The sequence below is a fragment of the Eutrema salsugineum genome, unplaced genomic scaffold (genome assembly GCF_000478725.1).
Source record: "Eutrema salsugineum unplaced genomic scaffold, Eutsalg1_0 scaffold_21, whole genome shotgun sequence".
NCBI classification, from domain to species: domain Eukaryota; kingdom Viridiplantae; phylum Streptophyta; class Magnoliopsida; order Brassicales; family Brassicaceae; genus Eutrema; species Eutrema salsugineum.
In genome coordinates, this window is record NW_006256821.1 from 90,012 (window position 1) to 103,417 (window position 13,406).

General features: G+C 44.0%; 1 non-coding gene across 1 annotated transcript; it reads right to left on the bottom strand.

The window, feature by feature from the left end:
• Window positions 1–12,907: 12,907 nt before the first annotated feature.
• LOC112086318 lies at window positions 12,908–13,014 on the bottom strand. Its single transcript, XR_002899440.1, has one exon. It is a non-coding gene; the product is annotated as a small nucleolar RNA R71 (small nucleolar RNA).
• Between the last annotated feature and the right edge of the window lie 392 nt (window positions 13,015–13,406).

Genomic DNA, 13,406 nt, shown 5'->3' on the forward strand with positions numbered 1-13,406 from the left:
GTGGTGTAAGTGGCAAGACAAAACCATCCACGCATTGGTGGATTGTGTGAGGCATTTGAAGAAGAAGGTAAAGCAGCTCACGAGGCCATCCTCACCGGATAAGAACTCAGCAACCTCAACCGCACCGATTACAGAAGAAGGAGTTGGAGAAAGCTCAAACGCGAGGAACCCCGAGTTTCCACCAGGCAAAGAAGACTGGATCGACCCAGCCACGGCTTTCCTGCCTGAACCCTCAGAAAGCAGCCCACCACGTCAGCCCACTCCCTCATGCTCAACATCGAATCCCTCGCACTACTTGGGATCCGACCTATCCGACTAAGGTATCGACTTCAAAACCTTGTACATATGCATCTTGTATATATCATATTGCATTCGTTCAGTTTGTATTTTCTCTTCTCTCACACGCTTTTATAACACAAGGGACTGTGTTATCTAAGTGTGGGGGAGGAGCTTTGTGTTTTCTGATCTTGTTTTCTTTGTTCTTATTTGACTTTTGCATTCTTGAGTCTCATTTAGCTTAATACATGTGATAAATTGCATCATTCTAGTTGCATCTCGCATTTTAAGATCGAGTCTAGTTGCATCATGTAGGATTGCATCAGTGCAAGGAGCAATGATAGATTTTTTCCTAAGAGAGTAAATCACTTGAGAACTTGAACTAAATATGCTTGTTAAACTCATTCTGTGCTTGCAAAGCTTGAAACGATTTGAATCTGAGAAACAAGTCTGAAATACACTCAATTCTAGCTAAGTGATAACCTTGAACTTGAAATGTAAATATCTTTTGATGCATTGCTTGAATAGGCTTGTGGATACCGACATACATACTTGAGCTAGAATCGTTGTTTTTACCACCCTCCTTCCTTAGCTCAAGTAGCTGAATCCGCATCATGGATCAGTTCCCTCACCTTGAACCCATCTTTCTTTCGAGCCAATGTTTGTGTGTGAATTGTAAGGCCACCTTGGACTGAACTTGGCAGAAAGTGTTAGGTTTAGAGCGACAAGGGCACGGCTCATTGAGTGATATGTTCCAACATCAAGGAACCAAGAGTATTGGTGAGAAATAAGTGTGGGGAAAAAGACTTGTTGGTGAGTGGAAAAAGGTGAGCTGAGTGGAAAAAGTGAGAGTGGAAATAGCTAGGGGAATGAATGAAAATGAATTAAGTCTTGGATGTGAAAAGATAAGCTCTGAAATGAAAAGAAGCCAAAGGCTCAAGTGTTCTGAAACGAAAATGAAAGAGGCTATATGCTATAAAAGAAAAGAGCTGTGTGAATAAGTGAAAACCAAGGCTTGAAAATGAAAGAAAAAGGCGAGTCCCCTAATAAAAAGAAAACGATTGTGAAGAGTGAGGATTCTGAGAGAGTGAGCAAGTGAGAAACGCTTTGAGTGGAGTGTGGGGTGTGATGAGTCTTGCCCTTGTATGCATCGGTTGCTTTTTACCTTTAGCATTCTGCCGAAGTTTGGTTGTTCATTGAGAGATCCCTTATTGCAATGCATCCGCTTGAATATTAATGAGATCATTTTTATCTCATGACCTTACCCTAGCCAAGCCAGCCTATTTGAACATTGCATCATTTGATTCACCGGTTACAAACTTAATGAATGTGAAAGAATTGAGTATGATAATGACTTGTGGAGATTCCGTGTTTTAGTTGGAAAATATCCGAGTATAGCTTTGCATTGCATATTTGAGCATGAATCCGAGTTTTCTTGTGATCACTTCTCTCTAAAAAGGAAATATGAGCTCCATCTGCATTACAACCTCTCTCTCTCAATTGTTCTCTTCGCTTGAGGACAAGCAAAGGACAAGTGTGGGGGAGTTGATATGTCTATATTTTACATCATTTAGAGTGCATTTTAGAGTCCTCATCAATTGTTTTCCCATGTAAATTGAGTCTTTAGGCATGAAAATAGGATTTAGGGCTTGCATTAGGTCCCAAAGAGTTTTGCATGTTTTAAAGTCTTTATCAGGTGCTTTGGAAGTCATTTGGGGCTTAAGAGGAGGAGCAGAGAAGAAAACGGTGAAGAAAAGGGTCAAAAATGGTGAAAACCGCTTGGAGGAAGTTCTCGGCCAAATCGCGTACTGGCTGGTCGGAAACCTCGACCAAAATGTTTACCGGACGCTCATTACCGGCCAAAAACCTTACCGATCGGCCAGAATCGAGTATCGCGTGCAAAAATACCACAGGGCAAGTTTTTGACCAAGGCAAGGATTTTCACGACCAAAAAGCTTACCGCGGTACACAGCGCTCCGCCATTTTCCTTACCGCGGGAAGGTTTTTACAACCAAAATTTGTCCTTGCGCGTGCAATCCAGAGATCAGCAATCCGGGGAACCTTCCGGTCCGAATCAGTTGGCGGGGTCTTCATCAAAGTTGGAGACAATCAAGCACGGATCCCAGAACGATCGTAATCATCCAATTCGGACCAGTGGGGAGAAAGATACAGCTTCCGGAAGATGGACCAACATTTCGCGCATCTGAGAACCGAACGGCGGAGTCCAAAGATCACGGCGGACGGAGCCTTTCCGGACCGAATTAGCTTGCCCGGTCTTCATCAAAGTTTGAGATCTGTGGAAGAACTTCTCAGGACAGTTGGAATCGCTTAGTTCGGAGCAGTGGTTTGAAAGATAAAGTCTCCGGAGTTCACATCAATCCAAAAAGCCCGTTTTCCGGTGATTTCAATACAGTGCAAAGATGTGAAATCCAGGAAGCCTTCCACTTCCCAAGCTCCGACGGTTTCTTCACCAAAGTTCGTGGGTTGAAAGTTACTGTCTCCGGAAGGCAACATGGTCGATACGAGCCCAAATTAGTTGTGATACGCGCTAAGTGCTTTCTCAGGGCTCGGCATCATTACCTCGACATCGACCAAGTCAAGGCTCATATTTTGGGAGTATTCTGAACTAGACCTCGTGCTGACGCCTTGGCACGTTGGAATCAAGGCATGCACACGTAAGAAACAAAGCTGGAGACGACTAAGTGTTGAACGTGCACCTCGGTGTAATGACCTCGGCGTGCATGCCGGACCCTGTTCTCCCAAACCCCTCGACTACCAAGCCCCTCGGCATTTTATGCCGAGGTCCCTTGTCACAAACCCAGAATCAAGAACGAGATGGCTCAAGAACACACACATGAAGATGGATCAAAGACTAGGGTTCATGCATGTTCTTGACGTGTTCTTCACGAGATCTTCATTTGGATCTGGACTCACGTGCACTCCTTGACATGAAGACCTCGGCTTCACTCTCCAACACACCGTGGCACTCACCCATCAACCCAAGAACACGGTTCAGTACCCGGTTTGTTCCGGGCTGACCCGCAACACTTTCCCTTTGCTATAAATACATTTTGAGACTAAAAACCTAATCATCTTATCTCTTATCTGTTTTTAGCTTTAAGAACTTGCCTCAGATATCTCGTTTTTGCATCGGAATCTTGTTCTTTCTTTATTTCTTTTATCATCCAACATCAAACTCCTTATCATGACAAGCTACACGTCTAGCAAAGGACTTAGTGAGCTCGTTATGATCAGTGAGTAGTCGTTTAAGTGGCTTTAGATGAGTAGATTAGGGTGCTTTCAAGATAGATTAGTGGGTTTAGGTGTCTAGTCTTGCATGTTTCATTCTTTAACCGACGAGATCTCTAGGCTGGATCCAAGCACATCACTTGAGGTTCAGATCTGAGACATATCTCGCATCAAAAGTGTTTGTAGAAATGTCTGAACCACTCGGTTAAAGGTTTAAGAGTCTTTCATCGTGAGAGTGATAGTTTGTTCTCTTAAATGACATATTTGAACTGAATCTTATTGCTGATTGATTCGTGCTTCTCAAAAGACATTTTGGTATGAAGGAGGATCAGTTTAGATGCTTAATACTTTCATGAGAAGATTAACATGCCTTGAGTTCAAAGTTAAATGAAACCGCTTGATAAAAAGATTCATTAACCCACCAGTTTAGCTTGGAAGCACCTGAGTCGATTATCTTGTCTAAAGTCTCTGCCTTTATCATTCATTATAATCATCTGAATCGTTTAGTTGTCATTTGCATTTTAGCTTTGTTTAAATCTCTTCATTTGCTTTACTTTTATGCTTATTCGCTTGTCATTTAGTTTAGCTAAAAACCCTTTATCACTCCGTCTTGACTTAAAGCTACAAATGACATAGATAGTGTCTCCACTACAAGTTTGGATTGATAACCTCTTGTACTGCAAAGACAGGGGTATTGATAACCTCTATAAAGGCTTAAAAACCTTAAGTTATCAGCCGTAATCGCCTCGTTTCTTTTGTCTTGGTCGTCGATTTTTTTCATCAACGCAGCCATCATGTATCGCATCTCCTCTTGGGTTTCGGTCGTCGCCGTCGTTGCGCCTGATGCTGGAGTGTCCTTCTCCGCGCCGTTACCGGTGTTGTTGTTGTTGTTGTCGTCGGGGGTGTTGCTTGCCATGTTCTTCGGATCTTAAAGTCTTGTCGATTTAGAGTAAGAATGTTTCGAGTCCCCACAGACGGCGCCAAATTGTGAGAGCCAAAACTCGCACAACCAGAAATTTGTCTAAGGAAAGATTAAGGGATCGGAAACTTCTAGGGTTTATCGCCAAAACAGTAAGATCGAAAGAAATTTTTTCTTGCTGTAAAAGTGTTTAGCTCTTATTGCTTGGGGTTGCAAAAAGTTGGCGGAAGGAATTGCATACATCATATATTTATACTAACTTTCTAAAACCGCCTAGCCAGAAATCTTGGGCGAGATTTTCGGAATATTTCCTTATCGCCTCGTGCGGCTGACCGCCTTTGCATCTCGCCTAGGGTTTTCCATGGGCTTCATCTCTCAAGGCTTTGGTTCGGCCCGTCCAAGCTTCTTTACGGCTCGGCCCATCTAGCCTTCATCACGGCTTGGCCCACTTGCCATGGAGACATGATCTAGCCCACCGCACCGATACACGGCTCGGCCCAAACGTGTTGAAGTGGGGCTCGGCCCATTTCTTTCGATGCGGCTCGGTCCACCTGTCTTCTTTCACGGCTCTCCCTACTGGCCTATGTGCACGGTTCTCCCATTTGTCTTGGTGAGAACGGCTCTCCACTTGTCATGGTGAGAACGTCTCTCCCACTTGGCGACCACGACTCTCCCACTTGGCGACCACGGCTCTCCCATTTGGCGACCACGGCTCTCCCACTTATCTTTCTTCCATACTTAGCCATTCTGAGGTGGTTTATCTACTTGGGGTGAAAACCGACCCCAACACTAAGTATGGATTTGCATTGCATAGTTGAGCATGAACTTGAATTCTCATTGTGATCACTTCTCTTAAAAAGGAAATGTGAACTCCCATGCATTCAACCTCTCTCTCTCATTTGTTCTTGTTTGCTTGAGGACAAGCAAAGGACAAGTGTGGGGGAGTTGATATGTTCATAATTTGCATCATTTAGGTTGTATATTTCATTCCAAAGCATATCTTATTCCATGCATTTTAGGTCCTTAGGGTTTGTTTGAGGACTTAGGAGTTGCATTAGGTGTATTTGGAGCTAATTGGAGTTGGAGAGATGGATCCAGGAAGAGAAATGGCAACCAGGGCTTGAAAGATGGTGAAAATGGGTTTTGGAGGTTCTCGGCCATTTTCGCGTACCGCAGGAAGGTTTTCTCGGCCATTCTCACGTACCGCGGGTGGATTCCTTGGCCAAAACGCGTACCGGCTAATGAATTTCTCGGCCAAAATCTCCGAGTGCAGACACATTTCCGCAATCGCCTCTCCGGGGAACCTTCCGGTCAGATTCAGCTGTCGGGTGCTTCATCAAAGTTGGAGAAGATTGGATCAAAGTTCCAGATCAAGTGGAATCATAGAATTCGGACACGTGAGCAGAGAGTTAAGCTCGTCGGAAGGAACTCCTGTCTCGCTGCCGTTTTGAACCGACCCGATGAGCTCCGAAGAATGCGAAGGACGATTCAGTTTACGGGGCCTTCATCAGAATCCGAGATATTTGAGTCCTCTTTCCAGAACGTTTGAGATCATTCAATTCGGAGCTGTGAGCAAGAAGATAACGTTTCCGGAATGGACACACGTCTAGAAGCCTCTTTCTGATCGTGTCAATACACTGCGAAGACGAGCCCTCCAGGAAGCCTTCCACTTCCCACGAGCCGAAGCTTTCTTCACCAAAGTTGAAGATATGTGAGTCTTCTGTCCTCTGAAACAAGAATCACACAATTCGGACCAATATCCTGGAAGTTACGCCTCCCGGAATGCGAAGTGGTCCAAGCTGCTCTGAATGCTGCGAGATAGTCTTGCGACCTGGTTAACTCGCAGGCCTGAAGATGAATGCCTGGAAGTTGATGCTGCGAGTTGAGAAGTGCGGGTAAGCTATCACTGGATGAGGTGTGAGGCTCCTGAGCAAGAAAAATGCTAAGTTCACAATCGTGCGACTTAGGCATGCGAGTTGGCCGCGCCTGGAACTAAGCTGCACGATCACTCGCAATCTACACCGACTTGAGCCTGCGACCTAGGAGTAATGGAGACCAACCCGCACACATTCCTGAAGACCCCTGCTACATGGTCGTGCGAGTTAAGGATCATAGAAGACTTAGCCGCACAAAGACTCGCAATTCACTTATGGATGGGCATGCGGCTGAATCTACAAGGTTTTTATCTCATTCAAGCTTCTCTCCTTGGTTGTGCGACTTGGGCATGCGGCTTGGGACTAAGGGATGACCAAGTCGCACATGTACATTCCCCAGAAACCGCCTTGGTCCTGCGAGTTGAAGAAGAAGAAGATTAAGCCGCACAAAGACTCGCAAAACACATCTACATGGGCGTGCGGCTAAAACCAAGCGATTTAAGTCTCACAAGACAAGTTCTTCACCTGTGCAACTTGGTCATGCGACCTGGGAGACACTGGACCAACTCACACACTTTCCACTTTATCCAATAAAGCCGGGTCAGGATCCGGTTTGTTCCGGGCTGACCCGGTTCGTTTTTAGAGACATATAAATAATTTTTAGGGTTTTTTTTCCAAGGACTATGCTTTATTCCCTTTGTCTCTTGCCTCTTTTGTGAAAGACTCCACTTAAGAAGAGAAATATCGATTATTAAGTGCTTAATCAAGAGAGTTTGAGAGATCTTTGTGTTTAAAGCTGCAAATCCATCATTATCCATCTTCCCCATCTCTATTTCTCATCATTAATCATGCCAATCTTCTCAACTTGCAAACGTTTAAGAGAGATTAGTATGATTAGTGAGTAGTCACCTTAATGAGGTTCTAGATGTGTAGGTTAGGGTGCTAAAGTGTTAGATTAGGAGTGCTTAGGGCTAGATTCATTGATTCATCTCTCTAAACAGCTGTTCTCTATGCTAGATCCTTGCACATCACTTGAGATCTAGATTCTGGAAATTTCATGCACCAAAAGTGTTTGATGAAATTCCTGAAAGAGCTGTATTAGAGGTTTAAGCATTTGCTGCATGGTGATGTATTGTTATTTGCTTGAATGATCATTTAGAACTGTTTATTAATGCATACTGATTCATATTTCACAAATGATGATTTGGTTTGAAAATGGATTAGTGTAGGGGTTAATACCTTCATGAGAGGATTAATCTAGATTATAGTTCTTAATCATTTGAATCATGTCTCATAATTGTCATTAGCATTCCTAGTTTAGCACCAAAGCACCCTAACCAACTATCATGTCTAGAATCTCATGCCTCCATCATATCATATTCATATCGCTTGTCTTTGTTTAGTTCTTCTTTAGTCTTTAATCCTGTTTTTAAGTTTGTAGTTGTCATTAGTTAATCAAAACCACTCTTGTTTGCTTGAATTAAGAATCTGATCACGACCTGTCTTTGTAGTTCCATGCTCTCGACAGGGTTAGTTCGGTACGCGGGCCGGTTAGGCAGAGAAGCACCAGGAACAAAATCTATTTGGTGTTCAATCCCGTGTATGAGTGGTAAACCGCTGGGGATCTCATCCGGGAAAACGTCTTTAAATTCCTGCAAAAGGGGTAAGACACTGCTCGGAAAATCTGACTGTGGGTCAGTTAGGGTAGCCAAAGCAGATTTAAATATGAGTATGACGAGAGATTGTTTGGTGTGCACCGCGTGCTTAAGCTCACAAGGTCTCACGAAAAGAGTTTTTTTGCTCACGGGTGTTCCCTCAAAGGCCTTTTATGGGGGTTCTCTCAGGCTCTTGTTTGGGGGTTCGCTCACTACACTCTTTCCTTTGTTACTTTGCTCAAGCTTCATCTGGTCTACATAAATATCTCGCGGTGATAAAGGCGTCAGGGTGATCTTTCGGCCATGGTGCTCAAACGTGTGCTTGTTGGTGAATCCAGCATGGATGGCTTTTTTATCAAACTGCCATGGACGGCCTAAAAGGATATGACCCACTTCCATAGGCAATACGTCGCAAACCACTTGGTCTTCATATCGACCAATGGACAAGGGTACCGACACCTGTTTGGTCACCTTCAGCGGTCTTTGATTGTTTAACCATCGGAGGCTGTAGGGCTGAGGGTGCTTGCGTGTTTCCAGGCCGAGCTTCTCCACCATAGTGGTACTAGCGAAATTCATACAGCTCCCTCCATCGATAATAAGGCTATAAACTTTGCCCATCACATGGCACCGCGTGTGGAACAGGTTCTTTCTTTGGTCTTCCTCTTTGACTGGTTCATGGGCTAGTAGAACTCGCCTTGCAACTAACAGCTCTATTCCTCAGCGTCTTCATCATCATATTTAGGACCAATGTCTTCTTCTCCCTCAGACACGATATCACCTGAATCAAAAATCAACATGGCCCGCTGATTAGGACACTTATTCGTGTAATTCCCTTTACCTCGGCATTTAAAGCACTCGATGTCTCACGTCCTAGCCGGTGTAGCCTCGGCTTTTCCTCGGTAATCGGTTGTGGAGGAACTTGGCTTGGTTTCTGGTTTAAGCCGCGTATCGGACCGGGCTGGATAAGTGGTCTTGTCTTCTCGGTAGTTCAGCCGGGAGCTAGTTCCATAGGCGGGCTGAGAGGTTCCCTTCCTCTTGAGCTGTTGTTCCACCAATATGGCCTTGTGCAACATCTCGGGTAAGCTCGCGTACTTCTGTAGCTCCATTCGGTATTGTAGATCCCGGTTCAGACCACTTAGAAATCGGGCCATGGTCGCGTCCGTTGTTTCATCCACATCGGCCTTTAGCATAAGCCGTTCCATCTCTTGGAAATAATATTCCACGGCCTTTGTTCCCTGAGTCAACCGTCGGAGTCTAGTGAGCAGCTCCCGGTTATAGTGTTCTGGAACAAACATGTGGCTCATCAGGGCCGCCATCTCATCCCAGGTAGAAATAGGCCGGAACCCATTTCTCCTTCGGTTAGTCACCACCTGGTCCCACCAGTCAACCACGTAACTGTGGAACTCAGTCGCGGACAAATTAATCTTCTTTTGCTCAGAAAAGTTTTGACACCCGAAGACCAGCTCAATCTTCTTCTCCCACTGATATGTTCATAATTTGCATCATTTAGGTTGTATATTTCATTCAAAATCATGTTATTTCTTATGCATATTAGGTCCTTAGGTGTTGTTTTAGGACTTAGGAGTTGCATTAGGTCCCAATGAGTTTTGCATGTTTGGAGTGTTTATCAGGTGTATTTGGAGCTATTTGGAGTTGAAAACGTGAAAATAGGAAGAGAAACAGTGATCAGAGCTTGAAAGATGGTGAAAATGGGTCTTTGGAGGTTCTCGGCGATTTTCACGTACCGCAGGAAACTTTTCTCGGCGTTTTTCATGTACCGCGAGTGAGCCTCTCGGCCAAAACACGTACCGCTGTCAAGGTTTCTCGACCAAAATTTCCGGGTACAGACACATCTCCGAAATCGCATTACCGGAAAGTCTCGCCGGTCGATTCAGTTGGCGGGTGCTTAATCAAAGTTGGAGAGGATTGGATCATGGTTCCAGAGCAGGTGGAATCGTAGCATTTGGAGGCGTGAGCAGAGAGTTAAGCTCACCGGAAGGCACGCCTGTCTCGCTACCGTTTTGGATCGACGGACGATGCACTTCCAGATCGATTCAGTCTACAAGGCCTTCATCAAGATTCGAGATATTTGACTCCTAATTCCAGAACGTTTGAGATCATTAAATTTGGAGCTATGAGCTAGAAGATAGCATTTTCGGAATGGACGCATGTCTAGAGCAAGAAGATAGAGTGTCAATGCACTGCGAATATGAGCCCTCCGGGGAACTTTCCACTTCCCAAGCGCCGAAGGTTCCTTTACCAAAGTTGAATATATCTGAGTGCTATTTCCACAGAAATTAGAATCGCGCCATTTGGACCAATATCCTGGGAGTTACTCTCCCCCGAATGTGAAGTCGTCCGAAGAGACTTGAAGCCTGCGAGATAGTCTTGCGACTCGGTTAACTCGCAATGCCTGAAGAATAATTTCTGGAACTTGAGCTGCGTGTTGAGGTGGCGGGTAAGGTAACCCTGGATGAGTTCAAAGGCTCCTGAGCAGGAAAAAATACTAAGTCCACAAATGTGCGCCTTGGTCATGCGAGTTGGCCGAGTAGTGAACTGAACCGCAGAAACTTTCGCTGTTTACACCGACTTGGGCTTGGGACTTGGGAGTGATGAAGACCATCCCACACATATTTCTGAAACCCTGTGCTACATGGTTGTGCGAGTTAAGGAGCAAAGGGAACTGAACCGCATGAAGATTCGCGTTTTACACCGAGAGAGGAATACGGCTTGGCTTACATAGTTTTATCTCGTTGAAGCTTCTTTCTAGGCCTGTGCGAGTTGGACATGCGACTTGGGACTAAAGGAGGACCAACTCGCACATTCTCCCCAGATTTCGTCTTGGTCATGCGAGTTAAAGAAAAGAAAGACTGAATCGCACAAAGACTCGCAGAATACACCTAGTTGGGCATGGGGCTGAGGCTGAAGGACTTAAGGCTCAGAAGACTGTTTCTGTAGCTGTGCGACTTGGGCATGCGACGTGGGAAGCACCTGAACAACTCGCACACTCGTCATTTTACCCATTAAAGCCGGGTCAGGACCCGGTTTGTTCCGGGCTGACCTGGTTCGTTTTAAGACCTATATATTGTTTTTTAGGGTTTTACCCCAAGACTTAAGCTTTATTCCTTTTGTTTCTTGCCTCTTTTGTGAAAGAACTCCTTAGAAGAGAAATATCTGCTTTTGTGAGTTTTAATCAAGAGAGAATCAAGGATCTTTGAGTGTTTAAAGCTGTTTCTTATCATCATCTATCTGATCCATCTTCATTTTCACACTTGTAATAAAGATTAACAACACATCTTGCAAAGGATTTAGTGTGTTGATCATGATTAGTGAGTAATCTCCATATTAAGGTCTTAGATATGTAGATTAGGGTGCTTAGGTGCTAGATTAGTGAGCTTAGGGATTAGATCATTCATATTCCATTCTCTACAACCTGTTCTCTATGCTAGATCCATACACATCATATGTGGTCTAGATTCTGGGCATATCATGCACCAAAAGTGTTTGATGAAATGCCTGAACCAAGGTTGTTAGAGGTTTAAGTATTTTTCATCATGGGAATGATTGTTTATATGCTTAAATGACAGATTAAACTAATTCTCAATGCTTGTTAGCTCATGTTTCACTAATGATGATTAGGTTAGAAACTGTTTTAGCATAGAAGTTAATGCCTTCATGAGAGGATTAGCTTAGTTAATGATGTTTAAGTTGAATGGTTTGCTTGATGACATGATTAATTAGCTCACTAGTTTAGCATCAAAGGCACCCTAATCCACTATCATGTCTAAGACCTCTCTCATCATCAGACATACATTCTCATCTCATTTAGTCTATTTACTTGCTTGTTTAAGTTGATCATTAGCTTTAATTCTTGTTCTAATCTTATTTAGTGGAAGTAACATCAAAACCTCACTCATTTGTCTTGAATGAAGAACTGATCCTGCATCTTAGTGTCTACACATGATGGATTGATACCCTTTGTACTGCAAAGTGACAAAAGGGATTGATAACCCTTCATTTAGAGCCTTAAAAACCTCTAGTTATCAATTGGCGCCGTTGCCAAAGTGTGATAGCATTAAGATTGTGTCATTTCTTGAGATCAAGCATTTTCTTTTGTGTTTTCTAATTTCTTTCAAGTTCTGGTTGTGAGTTTCATGTGCATGAACACCAGGTCCAGATCAAGAACCTGTAGTCCACCTTTCCCCTTAAACGACAACATTAATCTTTTGGTTCCAAGAAGGAGAAGGGATAGACGTGGAAGACAGAATGAGCAGGCTGATTTGGAAGATCAAAGACAGCATGTGGTTGACATTGAGCCGCAGGCTCAAGACGGGCAACAGACTCAGGTGCACCCGGGTAATGGAATTGGTAATGCAGCTGGTAATGGAGCTGGTCAAGGGTTCCATCAGGGTAATGTTCAGCAGGAACAAGAGCATCAACAGCAAGCTTATGTCCACCAGGGACAAGCTCCAGCTCATCAGCAAAGACATCAGGCCAATGTACAGAAAACACAACAGGCTCACCACCAACAACACTTCCAAAACCAACCAAGGAGATATGAGCAGCCACAGGTCTATGTAGGAGAGAATGGCAGGGCCAATGCTCATCAGTATGGAGCTGGAATTCAAGCACCAACTGTGCAAAACAACAATTTTGAAGTCAAGGCATCTTTGTTGAATATGGTCCAAAACTCCAAGTTCCATGGATTGGCAATGGAAGATCCTTTGGAACACTTGAACCAATTTGATAAGGTTTGTGACTTGACAAAGATAAATGGAGTATCTGAGGACAGTTTCAAGCTCAGATTATTTCTCTTCAGTCTTGGTGACAAAGCTCACCAATGGGAGAAGAATCTCCCAAGAGGCTCCATTCAGACCTGGGAGCAATGCAAGCAGGCATTTCTGTCTAAGTTCTTCTCAACTTCAAGAACAGCAAAGCTAAGAAACCAAATCTCCAGCTTCACTCAACATAGCAATAACAGTTTTGGTAAAGCATATGAGAGATTCAGGAGCTACACCAACCAGTGCCCACACCATGGGTTTAGTGAAACTTCTCTTCTCAGTACACTTTATAGAGGGGCTCTTCCCAAGATTAGGAACCAGCTGGATACTGCCTCCAATGGAAACTTTCTGGGGAAGGAGATTCATGCTGCTTTAGAGCTGGTTGAGAACTTAGCAATGAGCAATGATACATATGGAGAAGACTTTGATAGAGCCAATAGGAGTGAGAGTTCAAGTAGGGATCAAAGGTATGAGATGGACTTTAAAACACTTGAAAGCAAGCTGGAAAAGGTGTTATTGGCCACTCAAAAACCAATTCACTTTGTAGGAGAGTATGAGGAACCTTCTCAAATCTTTGAGAACATCAGTTAAGAGGGTCTTACTCAGGAAGAGCTTAACTATATTGGGAATCAGAGGTTCCAAAGATATCAGT